Here is a 14,389-nt window from a genome sequence, read left to right as displayed (position 1 = left end):
GTGACATAATACATTTCAGGCTTTAAAGCACCCTTGTGGTTGTCATAAATGAAACAATTCAATAAATTAAACATTGTTCGAAGAGAGAGATAGCTGGTGAGTGCCGGCTGATCCTTGGCTCATGTAAGAATAAAGCAGCAGCGGTCCTGAAGCTTTGCTTCATGCACAGCTCTCCGCTTGTGATCAGGCTTGCTCATGGTGTAGCGTGAGGTACCATCACCTGTTTAAGCCACCTTGCAGGAATCATCTCTGTCTCATCTGTTTCTGATTTGATGCATGACAAATGCTATCTCCCCTGCACAGCTGGTAACAGAGACATGGCTCAAGATCACAGCTCATGAAAAATCTGGGTGGGACAGCATTTATTTTAGAAATGCCCAATACAAGTAAATTGCTAAAGCAATGCCTTTTTGCATAATGCTTTAGTTAATGACTCCCATGTAACTCTGTTTTATACGGTTCACTGTGCTTATCAGGAGACTCCTTTTCTGAGGCAGGGACCGTCCCTTCCCCTCACGGTTTACACAGGTTTTTCCTCAGTGATGTGAGGAGCGGAGAAGGTCGCTTGCCTCGCTCCTGAGCAGGCCAGTTCCTGCACTCCAACATGCAAGGACCAGACACGAGGTGTATTGCAACCAAAATCACCCTTGTCCAGTTCTGGAGCCTATGAGCAAGAGAGTGAGAGTGCCTGAAGTCATCAGATAGAGTGGAAGGTAACGCCATGTAACACTGCTGTCTACAATAAAGACTTTGGGCAAAAGGTGCACGGTCAGCTTGCTAGCACTGGATAAAATTTCTAGAAACCAGTGAGATCCTTAACATTTCAAAAGGCCATTTGTGTCTTCAGCTTTTAAGCTGTGAGGGACCATGCCTCTATCTAGACTGTAAATAATTTGTGGCAAGAGCTGTTTTTATCGCTGTGCTTCAAACAACACTCAGCATATTGCTGGAACCAATTATATAAATAAATTATATAATATGTCTTTGGGTAACTTAAATACCATTCTGAGTAGTCGGTAGTTGAAAGTTGAAAGATGCCAAAGCCAAATTTGAAAATAGAAGGAGATAAGACATTAGATAATTCAGTCATATTTATTACAGTTTTTTGTTTTCTGTAGCAGGCTTGTAATGTAGAAAGATATTTGTGTTTAAATATCATTGTTCTACAGAACAGATGTTTTTATATTACTTTATTGTGTTTAATAGCAATTATATGACACGTTGTAGTTTTAACACAATGTTAAAAATCTTCTACAGAAACAGCATTTACTTTTGATTAAACAAGTGTGCTGGGACTTCAGTGTATCCCAGTGTAATTAAATGTTGTTATTCTGCTATTTTGGAGCAGTTAGCCAAATCGCACAATGGGCTACTTTAAGAAAATATGAAGACTATCTTTCTTTGTTTCTGAAACTTAGGGTAAACAAATTCAGTCTTAAACAGTTTAGTCCTGAATATCCCATACTGCTGAAGGTCAAAATAAACCATATTTCCCTATTTAAGCGTAGTTTCTTAATAGTGGCAAGGTGTTAGTTCTCAAAATGCGTAACACAAAGCAAGGATCACGATGAGCAAAGTCTCTCTCTCTCAACACGTAGCAGATATGTTGTGCTGGTGACCCCACTAGTATAAACAGATTTAAATCCATGGAGCTAGAGAAATGGAAGGTCAAGCTTTTTAAATCTTTCTTATTCAATGATTGTCTCATGAGCATAAAAGAGAGGTAAAGTGCTCTGTACTAGAAGGCTGCATTTACAAGGAAACAAACAAATAAAACCAGACCAACCCCCCCCTCCCCCCAAAAAAAACCCCAAAACCAAAACCAACAACAAAAAGCATAGAGGGTAACAGTGAGATCAATTGGTTTCAAAGGACATTATGGCAGTGGGGGAGAGTGGGGAGAAGTGAATGGGAAATTATTGTGGGTAAAGAAGGGAAAGCAATGACTCTCTTGACAAAGGGACATCAGTGGCTGAGAAAGGCACCACTTCTTTCTTACCATTGATTTTGGAACACATGGATGAAGATGTCTCTGTATTGAAGATATCACTGAAGTCAGTCTCTGTTACATTTTAGCAGGATACTGATTTTTGATGCACATTCTGCATGCTTTGAATCCTGATATCCTAAAGGCATTTGACTGAGTGGCGTGTAATGACCAAGATTGTGCCTGGGGAAGATGAGGAGAAATAGCAATCTCTGGGCAAAGCACTGCTTTAAGGTTATTAGGAACTGGCACGTGAACACAGCCCTCTGCATCCCACCCACGGCAAAAGGGAAGCCGTTTCTATTAAGGTTACCAGGTCAAGGTGTCCTTGGTGTGGATAACTTGATCATTAGCTTCCTAGCACAAAGTTTGAACTTTAATATGTATGACTTAGCTGCATATCATATAGCTTCAGTGTGTCTGTGTGGCAGGGTATCCTTATCTGAATGATTAACGATAGATCATGAGTGGTTGCTAAAAAAAGGTGCAGGAAAGATCAAAACAGTACCCTAATTAAGCAGCATCCCCTTAAAGAGATTTACAGCTTCAAGGTGACTCCTCAGTCCATGCTCCTCAGCCCAGCTGCAGGGTTGTCTGCCGAAGCTTAGAAGAGAGCAATTGAAAGACAGCGATCTGCTAAGGGCCTGCTTTCTGGAAGAGGGGAGAAGGGAAATTGTCATTTGCAAAAGCTGGCATGCAGAGAGCCTGAGCCCAAAAGCATAACCAGGTTCTCCAGGGAAGGGGCTGTTTGAGTTATGCCTACCTAAAGCGAGAGTTGAATTCCAGGCTGAGATCTCACAGCGTTTAAAGGGCAAGCATCATGCTCAGCTCGCATGAAGGTATAGCCTGGAGAGGGAAGTAAGGAGATCATTAGCTCATAACCGAGAAAGAAGTGAAGGGCCCTGCCCTACTTCTTGGAAAGAGTGCCCTTAGGGAGCTGAGCGAGAGAGGTCTCAGGAGAGGTGAGATGGGTGCCAGACGGGGTCAGGGAAACATGAACTGCCTCTACACCTCATTCGAGGAACATAAGGTCACATTTATAGTATTTGCTGATGAAAAGCAAGATTTTACTGCACATCCCGGGCAGCCTACCCTGCGCTGTTAGAAATCGTAAAGTAATTCAGTACGCTATAAAGGTGTAACTTGATGCTCATCAAGTCTGAAATCTCAGTTTCTGCAAAAAGTCACATCCTTCTGCTTAGATGAACTGTTGGATAATAAAAGCATTTGGACTTGGCATTCCATGAAATGTGAAATCAAGGTTAAATGTCAGTTCTTCAGTCCAGACAGTTGGGGCTGGTGGAAGTGAGGCCGTTGGTCACTGCCAGGCGGTAGGGCATGCCTCACAGAGCCAACGGTTTCTTCCCTGTTTGTTGAACCAACTTAAAGGATTTTTAGTCAGATGGAAAGCTAAAAACACCTACTTGGGTAGAAACTTCTTGTCTCCCCTATTTTGTTTACTTCACTAAAAAACCTTGATTTGCACTTTAAAATAGTTGACAATGTGTAACCTTAGGAAACCACATTCCCAGTGTTCGAACATATTTTGGGGCTTTGCTAATATGATATTAAAGTGTATGAGACACACTGGCTACCATTTGGTCTGAAGGAAACAACAGATGCCAGGTAAAATAAGAATCCAGTGCTGCCAGTTGCAGGGCCTGGAGGAAATACCAGAGATGTCAATGGGCTAGAGGATGGTGATAATTCTAGGCTATGTCTACACAACTTGTCAAGCACAAATAGGGAAAGTCTGGTGCACCCCCTGACCCCACACTCCGTATTTGTGCCACCGACTCTACAATATTTCTGTCAGCCTATTGGTATGAACATTGCATAAGAAACTCTGAGCTATAAAGTGTGTTTGCTTCTAGGTGAAGCAACATCAGGAGCCATGTGAGAAGGATTGCTTAGACATGATTTGTGGCCACAAGAGCAGATGGGATAGATGGTAGTTGCCAAGGCAGTAAAATTCCACCTGCCCTGTCTGCACCATAGTGACAAAAATGTCTCCACACCTTCCTTCACCCACCTGCCTCCATTCTCCCTTAGAGTCTCATCTGAGCACAAATGTCAGAGGGTTGTTGGTGAATGTGGACTGCATTGTACACCTGGCCCACGCTAGATAGAAAATATTAGACCCTGGGTATTCAGAGAACATCTCCAAAGGATTCTGTCTGGTGAGACGTCACATGGAGAACTTGAATTTCAGAACATATTTCTCTCCTGGTCCTGGTAGGAAGCAAGTTCCAGTGATGTCCTCCACCAGCAGGAAAGCACACACAAGAATGCTGTACATGTTTTCCCCCATCTGTAAGATTTCCTAGTTGATGGCACTTTATAGATAGTTGTATGACTGCTGAGCTTTTCCACCTCCGCTGCATTTTATTTTTTGGCCTTTCCTCTATTTTTCCACTAATTATTTCTTGCAGAGGAAGGCTTTTACTACTCCTTCCTCAGGGTTTCTTCACTGTCCCTTCTGTGAATTCTTAATTTCGAAGGTTTTCTTCAAATATTTTTTGTCCCCCTCCTGTATCTAAGAGAAGTTTAAATGTCCTCAGATAAAGGTCCTTACTATTTCTCAAGAGGTGAATGAAACACAAACTCCTGAAGCCTTAAATGCAAGATACACATGAATACAAAAATTATGGACGAACTGTTTCAGATGCTGGAACAGGAAGGCTGTTCAGAACTCCTGCTTTATGGAAAAAATAGCCAGAACTGGGGTAGCTATAGCAACGTGCGTATCACCACATTTAAGGGAAATCTAGTCCTCATATGCGTAATCCAATGAAACAAACAAAGCAGATACCTAAGTAAATCTAATAAAGTTACCAAAATTAATTTAAGATTAAGATAATGATATAAAAATGCTTTGCACAGCATGTGACAATTCCAACTCATCAGCCTCAGCATTCAGGCTTATCACATCACCAAACTGTGTCAGAAACAAACTGTTTCTTAGAAACCAACTTCAATTGTCAATCTGATGCTTTATACACGCACGCGCGCACATGTGCACCCACATTCCATAGGCACATCTTATCTGCTACTTATATGTGCAGTGCTCGTGCATGTGCACACATTCTGAAACACTTTTTAAAAGTCATGCTCCTCTTTAATCTCCATCATAATATAGGCAATTAAATCCTTGCAGGCCATGCTGGTGCAGAATCTGTGTCCTTCTGCTCAAGAAGCAAAGTCCCTCAGGCTTGCACCAGAGCCCTACCTTGGCCCGCCAGCAGCACAGGGCTTCAGGCACAGCCCTGCGTTGCCTGAATCCAGGGATGAAGAGGCGGTACATACTCAGGTTGGAGCTCCCCCCTTTATGATATTAATCATCTTCCCACCAAACTCACAACCTTCCTGTCTCCCAGAGCTGGGGACACACTACCCAGCAAGCAGAGGATAACCGGTTCCTTTTGTCTGAAAAGTTGCTAACATTTCCTAAAAGCACAAATTTACATTTTATGATTTTGGCCCTTTTTCCACACTGTTTCTCATTCTTGGAACTCCTTCCCTCTTTTATGATCCAAGCAGCCACCTATTTTCATTTAAATCATTCCTTGAAACATACTTTCTCTGCGAAGCCTCCGGCTACAGATGACTGGATATGGCAGAAACAGTGTTTGAATTCAGAACAAGGGTTTTGTTTGAGCAAATTGTTTGGGGAATAGCTACTTTTTATACTGCACCTGATATTCAACAGAGTATTAGCATGCAAACAAGGATTTATTATTCACTAGTCATTATTTCATTATTCTTCTGCTTAGAAGAGATCCAGTCATCTAATCACAGCACCAAGGGAATGGAAACATATCACGTCATTTAGGGTATCAATTACAGGCCTTAAATGAGGGTGAGCAAATAGTCATTGTGAGTGGTTTGCCAGTTTAGCTATTCTCCAGAGGCGGAAAGGATCTGTCTGCAAGCAAACAAACAAGCAAGCATTTTTGAGTAATCTGTTTGCAATCAATAGCTGAAGCAACTCTTTTTCCAACAAAAATCTCTCATGGAGAAAAACTCATATAAAAACAGTTAGGAGAAAGAATATTTAATTGTGTCATTTTAAGCTATCCCCTTCACTTGATTTGTGGACGGTGTTTTGTCTCTATGTGTTCTCTAAGTTAGCTTGCAGTGCCATATGGGAAAGGTTTCTTTTCACAGCAATTGTCAATGCTACAATATTCCCAGTAACTTTCAGCCAACAGTGAAAAGGCAGACTTTCTTGAGCTGCGATGAAAAGCAGTGGCGGAGGAGGGAAGAAGGTCCAGGAAGCGTTTGGGACAGAGCCTCTGTACCCTCTGCACATGCCCTTTCCCACGCGCCTGTGCTCGCACACGCAGACATGTGGGCGCTCCACGGTTCCGCACGCTCCACAGCCCTGCTGAGAGCTGAGGACGTCGGGAAAGGAGGAGCAGGCTAGGGAAGTGACAGCCACAAGTCTTTATGGTCCCGTGTGGGAGTCCTTGCATGGAAAACCAGCAGTGGATTCACATGCTATACACAACAAGGCAGATAATACAGCCGTGGGAGGAATGCCCAGTTGTCTGTGTGGGCACAGATTCTCATCCCTGAGTACCATAAATTCCTCCTGTGAGCCGTCAAAATCGTGTCAATTCAATCCAAGACATCATTAACCTCGATAATCGTCTTGTCCCGTTGGTCTCAAGGGTCTATTATTTTTCATCTACTTTCTCACTATCTGGAGGCCCAGAAAAAAGGCTGGATCATGCTCTGTCAAGGACTCCATGGATGGGAACAGCCGTCCTTCCCTGAGAAGGCCCCAGCTGAATAAAGTTAGCAGAACCATTTGACACTGAACAATCAGGTAAATGCTGATAAGTGCCCTGTTCTGAGACAGAAACATTACGTAAAACAAACCAAAGCCTCTTGCTTAACATTTATATTCACAGGTAAATACTACGTGGCCACTTGCTGTCCATTCATAAGGTGGCCCCGGGAGGTCACTGTGCAGAGCACAGCCATCCCCCTTTGCGTCCCCTTCTCACCGAGACTTCAGGAGCCAGCTGCTGACTTTGGCCAGGGCTACACTAGGAGAGTACTGTACTGCCCTGGCCAAAAAGTCATGAAAGGATCGTGACTATCCCACCTTTCCAAACAGTAAATGTATGTGTGTTTGTGTATGAAAAATAGGGCAGGTATGAAAAATACTACGGAAAACCTGAAAATCTTGTCCTTGGTACAGCATTAAGATGCAGGCTGCCTTTAGAGTAAATGCACCTTTTCTGTTTTCTTTGCTGTCTGCATCTAAATCCATCAGCTTGTTCACTTTTTTCCCTTCAAGAAGACAAATGTTGCCGCCAGTTTTGCTTGTGCAGTATGAACGATACCTGCGCTCTGTTGAGCATCTCCTTATTAGCACATCCTGCAAAATGATAATTGGTGGTGTAAAGTCCTTGCCTAACATTTATAAACACTTCCTCAGAAGAAGCACCAGGCACTCCAATGCATTTAATTTTAGGAAAGCAGCTGGTCCAAAACAGTAGAGTCTGCATTATTAGTCTCTCTCTAGGGCAGGACTGATCATGTTTTCCCATGAAGAGAATGGGCAAATGCGGTTTAGGAGCAGCTTTGGTGTCATGCAGGAGTCTGGTTTTCACCATACCAACCATGTGGCTGCCCAGTGAAAGGAAAATGACCAAGACTGGTTTCAGCTGGCTGTGCTCTGCCCTGGTGGCAAGTTGAGCTTGAAGGAATGGTTAGAGATACTCAGAAGGGTGAAGTGTTGCATTGCAGGGGGTCCTAGGGTAGGGGGAGACAGAAAAGTAATGTGATTGCCTTTTCTTCAGAATAAGATGAAGGAGTAGTGAATTGTTAGTGGAAAAAGCCTATTAATATGAAGGACTCTGGTCTATGTATGCTGAAAGGCCAAAACCCCCTTAGAGATGCCCCACAGAGCTGAGCGGTACCAGAATAGTCACTGGTCTATACAGATAGACCCAAGCTACAAAACCTCTGACCCAAGCACATGTTCCTCATCCCAAGGGCAGCAAGGTGGTGCCACCTGAGCCCCCCTTAATTACTGAGTATGGAGAAAGCATATGGAAAACCTCAGGATGGGGAAGCAGCACAAAATGTCTTTGTAGAGTGCCGGTAACATTGCCCTGCATCCTGCTAGGAAGCAAGCCAGGGAGCAATGCTTCAGCAAGAGGAGCTCTGAAAGCCTTGATTCAATTTGTACCCAGCTCAGCTCCACAACTGTCTCTTAGCTGCTTCAAATTACTTTCTTTTTGGCAGCCCAGAAATTAAATGTTAACTCAGAGAACTGTATTAATCTCCATTAGCAAGGAGCTGGAATCTCAGTAGCTTGAACCTAGGCTTTCTGGTGTGTCAACTGAAGCAACATGCATTTATCCAATCTATAAATCAGCTTGTCTGACAGAGCAGCCAAAAGTAGGTGCCACAACAACACAATAGTCTAAGCACAGTGTTTATCTTGAAATTGTTTTATAACTTTAAAAAGCCCAAACCAAATAAAATTATGACAAAAACTAGGAACTAACCTGAGAAGGCTAAAAATACTTAAATATTTCAAAATTTATTTATTTTAAGTTTTTTTCCAACATTACAGATTACAATAGCATGCTGCAGGTTTTCAGCTGCTATTGTACTGTTTCTGTAAGGGAAACTCCCTCTTAAATAGTTCTTGTCTAAGAGAAGATTTTTCACTACAGTACACTGCACAGAAAATGCCTGCTTGCCACCTAAACCCATTTCTATTGTTGAGGCAGTAGTCAGCAGCACAGGCTCAGAGAAAAAAAAAGGACAAGAAATGCTAAAATGAGCAATTACTAAGGAACCTGGCCCCTAGCAAAAGTTGCCTTCTAATCACTGGGCAATTTATTGCTATTTATGATCTAAAGCATGGTGATTTATATCCCTTGTAATTTGTTATTCTACTGAGTGCAACAATTGATGTTTTTTATTATTCATGGACCTTTTTAAATCTTATTTCTTAGCTGACCTCAATAATAGCAGCTGGTTATAAGTTCCGCAAATTAATTATTGGTTGTGTATAAAGCACCTTCCTTAAAAGAATCATGTTTTACTTACAGTTGCCTCCTAATTTGCTTGAGTCTCTCCCGTTCCTGCACTCTGAGTATGGCTACTTCCTCTGTAAGGTTCCTTACTCTGTTTAAAATACATCTTCAAAAACCTTTGCTTGTTTGCCTCCTTTGCCAGCTCAGAGCCTGCACACCCCTTTGTGTGCAGGCTGTGTGTGACCATGTGTACCACGGATACTTTCTCCACCAGCTTTCCTCTGGCGGGTTTTTACCAAAGGTCTCCAGGTTGCAGAATTGCTTTGCCCTAGCAAGGTGAGGACCAGGGTGTTGGTAAACAACAAAAATTCAGAAACTCTTCCTAATTAGGAAGTGAGCCCTTGCGCAGGGCTTCGGACCAGCCACGCTTGCACCCTCTGCCAGAGCTGTCACAATGGGGAAATATATTGTCCCTGCACAAATCCTGCCTGACAGTACGGACTGAAAATAGTGCTTTGCTGGGGCTTGCCTCCCTCCCGTGGCCCTCCCCAGAGCCTCTCCCCTCCCACCACTTTTCCCTGGCTCTCCCACTACCCCCTCAGGCCGAGGGTCCTGTCTGCTGCCCTTCATGGTACAGCTGCCAAGGACAGAGGGCTGGTGCTGCACAGATCCAGTGCCAAAGCTGCCTGTCCCTTCCCTGTCCCCTCCCTGCACCTCCCCAGGGGAGAGACGGGGGGCTTGCTCAGGGCTGGGGCACAACCCGTGACTTCCCAGTCCTGTCTCAGCCCAGTTTTGCTCCGCTCCTCCTCAGCTCACACGGGGGTTTGGTTTCTCAATTAACTGTCTTGGAGGGGGTGGGTGAATAAACCTTCTTCCTACTTCATTTGGCCCCCGGGCTTGACCACAGCCCCCTCCCACACCGCATGCCCAATCCCAGCCCGTGCTTCCAACATCCTTCTGATGCAGAAATGCCTCACCTACCCCAGAACATCTCCCTGCTCCTTGTGGACTTGAAGAAGGGGCAGTAGGGCAGAGCTGGGTTTAAAACCAAGCAGATGTGAATGCCGCAGAGCACTGTGTTTCTTGTGTGGTGACTTTTTCCATTGCTGCTTACAAACTGTGTGGTCCCACCATGAGGAGTAAGTCTGGGCAGATGCTCCATGCAAGACAACTCCACACAGCCACCATTCCTTGTCCCTGTGCACAGGCTACACACCCAGCACCAAGGCCTACCAACATGCTTTAGCACAGGAGTGCTGCAAAAAGTTCGGCCACATAGTTAACTGGTTACCAAAGATGTGAGAAGTGCCAGTGAAAGATGATGGGAACAGTATTTCCGGACTCCTATTGTGCTCCCTGGTGGCTTCTCTGTTGAGAGTCAACAAAGAGAAAGGGATTCCTACCCCCATCCCCAACCCTCACCACACAGTATGCCTGCCTGCAGTTACTACTGTCTCTACCTTGCTTCAGAAACAGTGATTAAACAGCTCCGTGAGTTTGTGATGGTATGCAGTAAATCAAATATCCATTTGGACTAGACATGTCTGGTCTTCTAATTAGCTTGAAGTATTTGATACTGGCAGCTCAGGATGTCATCACAAGTTTTGTGTTAAGGGTTTTTTTCTTCTTTTTCTGTTCTCAGCCCATTGCCTGGGTGTAGTGATATCACCTGAAGACCAAATTTCATTTCTGAAATGGTAGTTCTGAGTCTTCCTGATTGCACTGAAAGGATTCCAAAACTAGAAAAGAAAGAGAGAACCTCAAATACATACTTTTAAAGTAGTAGAGGTTTAAATTAAGCTCATTAACTTGGGAGAATAACTCCCAATGTACTTTTTATTGGCTTGGGCTGACGAGATGAAGCATACCTCTCAATCTTGTTTCAGAAGCTCAAGTATTTTTCTGATGTGATTGAATCCTGCAAGAAATGCCAGTATTGATCCAGGGTCACTGGAAACCCTGTTCCAGCAATTCTGGGGAGTGTGGGATGGTAAGAGTCAGGGCACGTCAGTGAGATGAGAGGTGACCCAGCCACCAGCGCAGCCGCAAGCAGGAGCAGTGATACAGGTGGACTTGAGGACAGACCCCTGTGTCAAGCCCTGAGGTTTGTACTGAGGAGGGGTGACAGTGTGCCAAGGGTGGCTCTGCAGCGGCATGGCATGTACGTTTGCATGTGCATGTGCACGTGTGTGTGTGTGTGTGTGTGTGTGTGGCAGGAGTTGGGGATTTGCAAGACAGCATGTCCCTGAGTGCTGGAGGTCACACGGGGGAAGCACTTTTCCTTGAGTATTGGGGGAAGGAAAGTGGCAAAAGCCCCTTTCATTGCAGCCAAGTGCTAGAGACTCCAGGAAAAAGGCAGGAGGTTTTATTGTGCTTCTTTAAACAAGGAGGGTTTATTGATGCATGGGACAGGCATCCCTGCTGGCTTGGCTGGCAGGGGTGGACCAGTGCAAGGTTTTACAGAAGGAGCAGACACAGGCTGCTGAGGTGGGAAGGATAGGAGGGTGGGGGACACTGTCTGAAGGTGGTGGAAGAGAGAGTCAGTGTACCCTAGACTAAACTGTGGCACGGCTGTAAGAAGTGGTGTGGTGTCTGGAGGCAGGGACAAGAGAAGAGGCAGACCAGTCACCCAGCTCTTCCTTCATAGGGTCACATCTCCTAGGATCCACCTATGCTGAAAGTTTGTGTCAGGTTGGGCAAAACCCTTTTGGGACTGTGTGATCTCCCCAGAGCGATGGCACTGACAGAGCATCCTGCAGTGCTGACCCAGGCTGGAAAGGGCACAGCAAGCCATGGCAATCCTGGCAGTGCTGCCCAGCTGGCTGGCCCTGAAAGCAGCATCTGAAAAGCCTTCAGCCACTTTATAGCTTGTTTGAACAAACACCTGACAGTCATTTGGGGTGCATCTAAGCCACTGTGAAAGTGGACACTAAGGCGCCTGGGAGTAGGAGAGCAACCTGCGCTCGTCAGTGGGACTGTAGGGTAAAAGAGGTGATGTCCTTCCCAGCATAGTGATTGCAGAACTTGGGGAGACGCTGGTGGAAGACCTGTGTCAGGTCCCTGTCCTACAAGCAGCTGGGCACACCAGGCCTCCCACCTGTAGTGCTGGCATCCGGGATGTCACAGATAGTGACCAGCTGAGGATGGCTTAGAAGATGTAAGGCCACAGAGGCTTTCAATGATGATCATGTCCAGAATGGTTTGGCTGACACCATGGCTTGGTATCACAGATACAGAGTGATCTGGTGGGGTCAAAGTGCTCATCCACTTCTGGCCCAGAATGTGCTTTCTCCCCAGACCGGGGTGTAAGCTCCTGGCCAGGGTCCTTATGGCTACAAAGGCTGACTCAGCAGGGGCTGTCTTTACTTTAGAAGAAGATTTGCCCACAGCCAGAAGTTTAAGATTTAATCTCTACTTAATACAGCAGTCACATCTGCAAATGTTCTACAGAGAAGTTTTCATCTACAAACGGACCTCAGTCCTATTAATGCAACTATGAGAAGTTTCTCTAATATTCAGTGTAAGACAGAACCTGAACAGCATGCAGCGTGACAGCACTGAGCCTTATCCCATCTAAGGAAATAGCCAGAAATCTAAAAGAAATGCTATACCATGTCAGCAAGCCTCACCTTTTTCCAGACCTGAAAAAAAGAGAGAGAAGCAGTCCCTCTAAGAAGGAAAGTGAGCTCTGGAAACTGAGTAATATAATGTCCTTTAATGTCTCCAGCCGAGCTTCATATCACTTGGAGCAGTAAGAAAAAAAAAAAAAAAGAAAAAGAAAAAAAGAATCAAACCACCTTTAATTCCCATGAGGAGGTCACAGAGTTTATCATGTCCAAGGGCTTACAGCCTGGTGCAGGGGCTACAAAAATCAGCAGGGAGCATTCCCTGAGAAAGTGATACATCTTTTTCCCTTCTGTCAGTATTTCGCTTCTTTAATCAGATAAACCCACTTATTATATTCAGTATACTTAGGAAAGAAAGAAAGATATAAGACTGTGTCTTTTATTCAACTCCTTTACTGCCTTAAAGAGAACCATAACAAAAAATCCAGTCTACCTGCCTGCCTGCTTCTTTCGTCTCATAAAAGACAGGAAAGCTGTTTATGAATTTTCTTTAAAATGTAGCTCAGAAATTCAGGTTCTTTCTTTTATTTCTTTCAGCTCAGGCTTCCAGGCATGCTTCTTGCTGTCTTGATGTGAGCACTGAGGACTTGGGGAAAGCCAACCCTGTAGCAGAAGAATCTGTGGAGCACCTTCACCACTACCAAAGCAATCACATAGGTGAACTCAAATGTGCCCAGCTCTTTGGCTATACGCACTTTGTTTATACCCAGCAGTTGAGAGAGAAGCTTTCTTAAAAATATATGACCTTGCCTCTTTAGGAAATGGTAGAGAAATCTCCCAATCCACTTCATTAGTCCTCTCAGCAGGCATGAACAAGGCTATCATAAAAATACCTTACAGGTGAAAAAAATCAAGCAAGCCTTTTAGTGGACTTTTTCATGCACTTTTAGAACAGTAACAGAGGGGAAAAAAACCCTGTCTTGAGCACAAGTTTCTATCACAGAGACATCAAAGCTTTTAACCCTGGACTATTGTAGTACCAGATGATCCTAAAAATTGCTCCAAAACAACAGCTTGTTAAGCAGGCAGGTACTTACCTGTAAGGCTGAGCAGACTACGGAGCCCATTACTCCACAATAGCTACCAGCTATTCTGCTGCGCAAATACACTCTTCAGCTACATGGCTGCAAGTGAGCTCAGACTCGCCATGAGGGAGAAAACACCCCTCCAGTCCCGCGGCAGCAGCTGCCTGCCATGGGTATAAGGTTTGAATTTGCAGAGGAGAGGCAGGGCCCCACCTGGGAGCTCGCTGTGGTTGAAGACGAAGTCAAGGAAAGTCAATGTTTAGCCCTTTTTTTCAGCTCGCAAGTTTTACAGCATTTCTCCAACATTTCCAAAGGGCAGAAGAGATATAAGCTGCCCTTGAACACGTGATGACCAGGTTTAAACAAGGGAAGGCAGGACAGAAACAGCTTTTCAGCTGCTATTAAGGCTCTGAACCTTAGTGCTGGGAAAGTGATGATCTGTGAACGGAATAACAGTACGTGTGTCTTGCAGCAGCAGAGCAAAAAGACCCTTTCCAGCTCCATGTCCCCACGGGAAATTCTGCTTTAGGAAGCTCACAAGCTAGTGACAAACAAATAGGCAAGACCCGGCCAAAGGGAATGAAAGCTCATAAACCATCCGTACGCAGCTGGAGCAAAATGCAAGCTGTGTCACTGACACTTTTGTCTATCATCTGATGGCAAGATTTATACTCTCAGGGGTGTCCACCTCTGAGATGAACCAGTCATGGTGGGGTTTTAACTAATCAGCCTGTGGCAGGGTAGGAT

At 44.6% G+C, this 14,389-nt stretch overlaps 1 protein-coding gene across 2 annotated transcripts in view; it reads right to left on the bottom strand.

Annotated features, from left to right (window-relative positions):
* The window catches only part of COBL (cordon-bleu WH2 repeat protein), a 264,865-nt gene that overhangs the window by 15,574 nt on the left and 234,902 nt on the right, over window positions 1–14,389 (bottom strand). For both annotated transcript variants that reach the window (XM_080379027.1, XM_080379028.1), the window contains one exon: window positions 1–14,389. This exon is cut by the window's left edge and continues 15,574 nt beyond it; it is cut by the window's right edge and continues 14,551 nt beyond it. The gene's annotated coding sequence lies outside the window, so the exon portion shown is untranslated.

The sequence above is a fragment of the Falco punctatus genome (assembly GCF_963210335.1).
Source record: "Falco punctatus genome assembly, chromosome: 3".
NCBI lineage: Eukaryota > Metazoa > Chordata > Aves > Falconiformes > Falconidae > Falco > Falco punctatus.
This window is presented reverse-complemented; position numbering and strand designations above follow the sequence as displayed.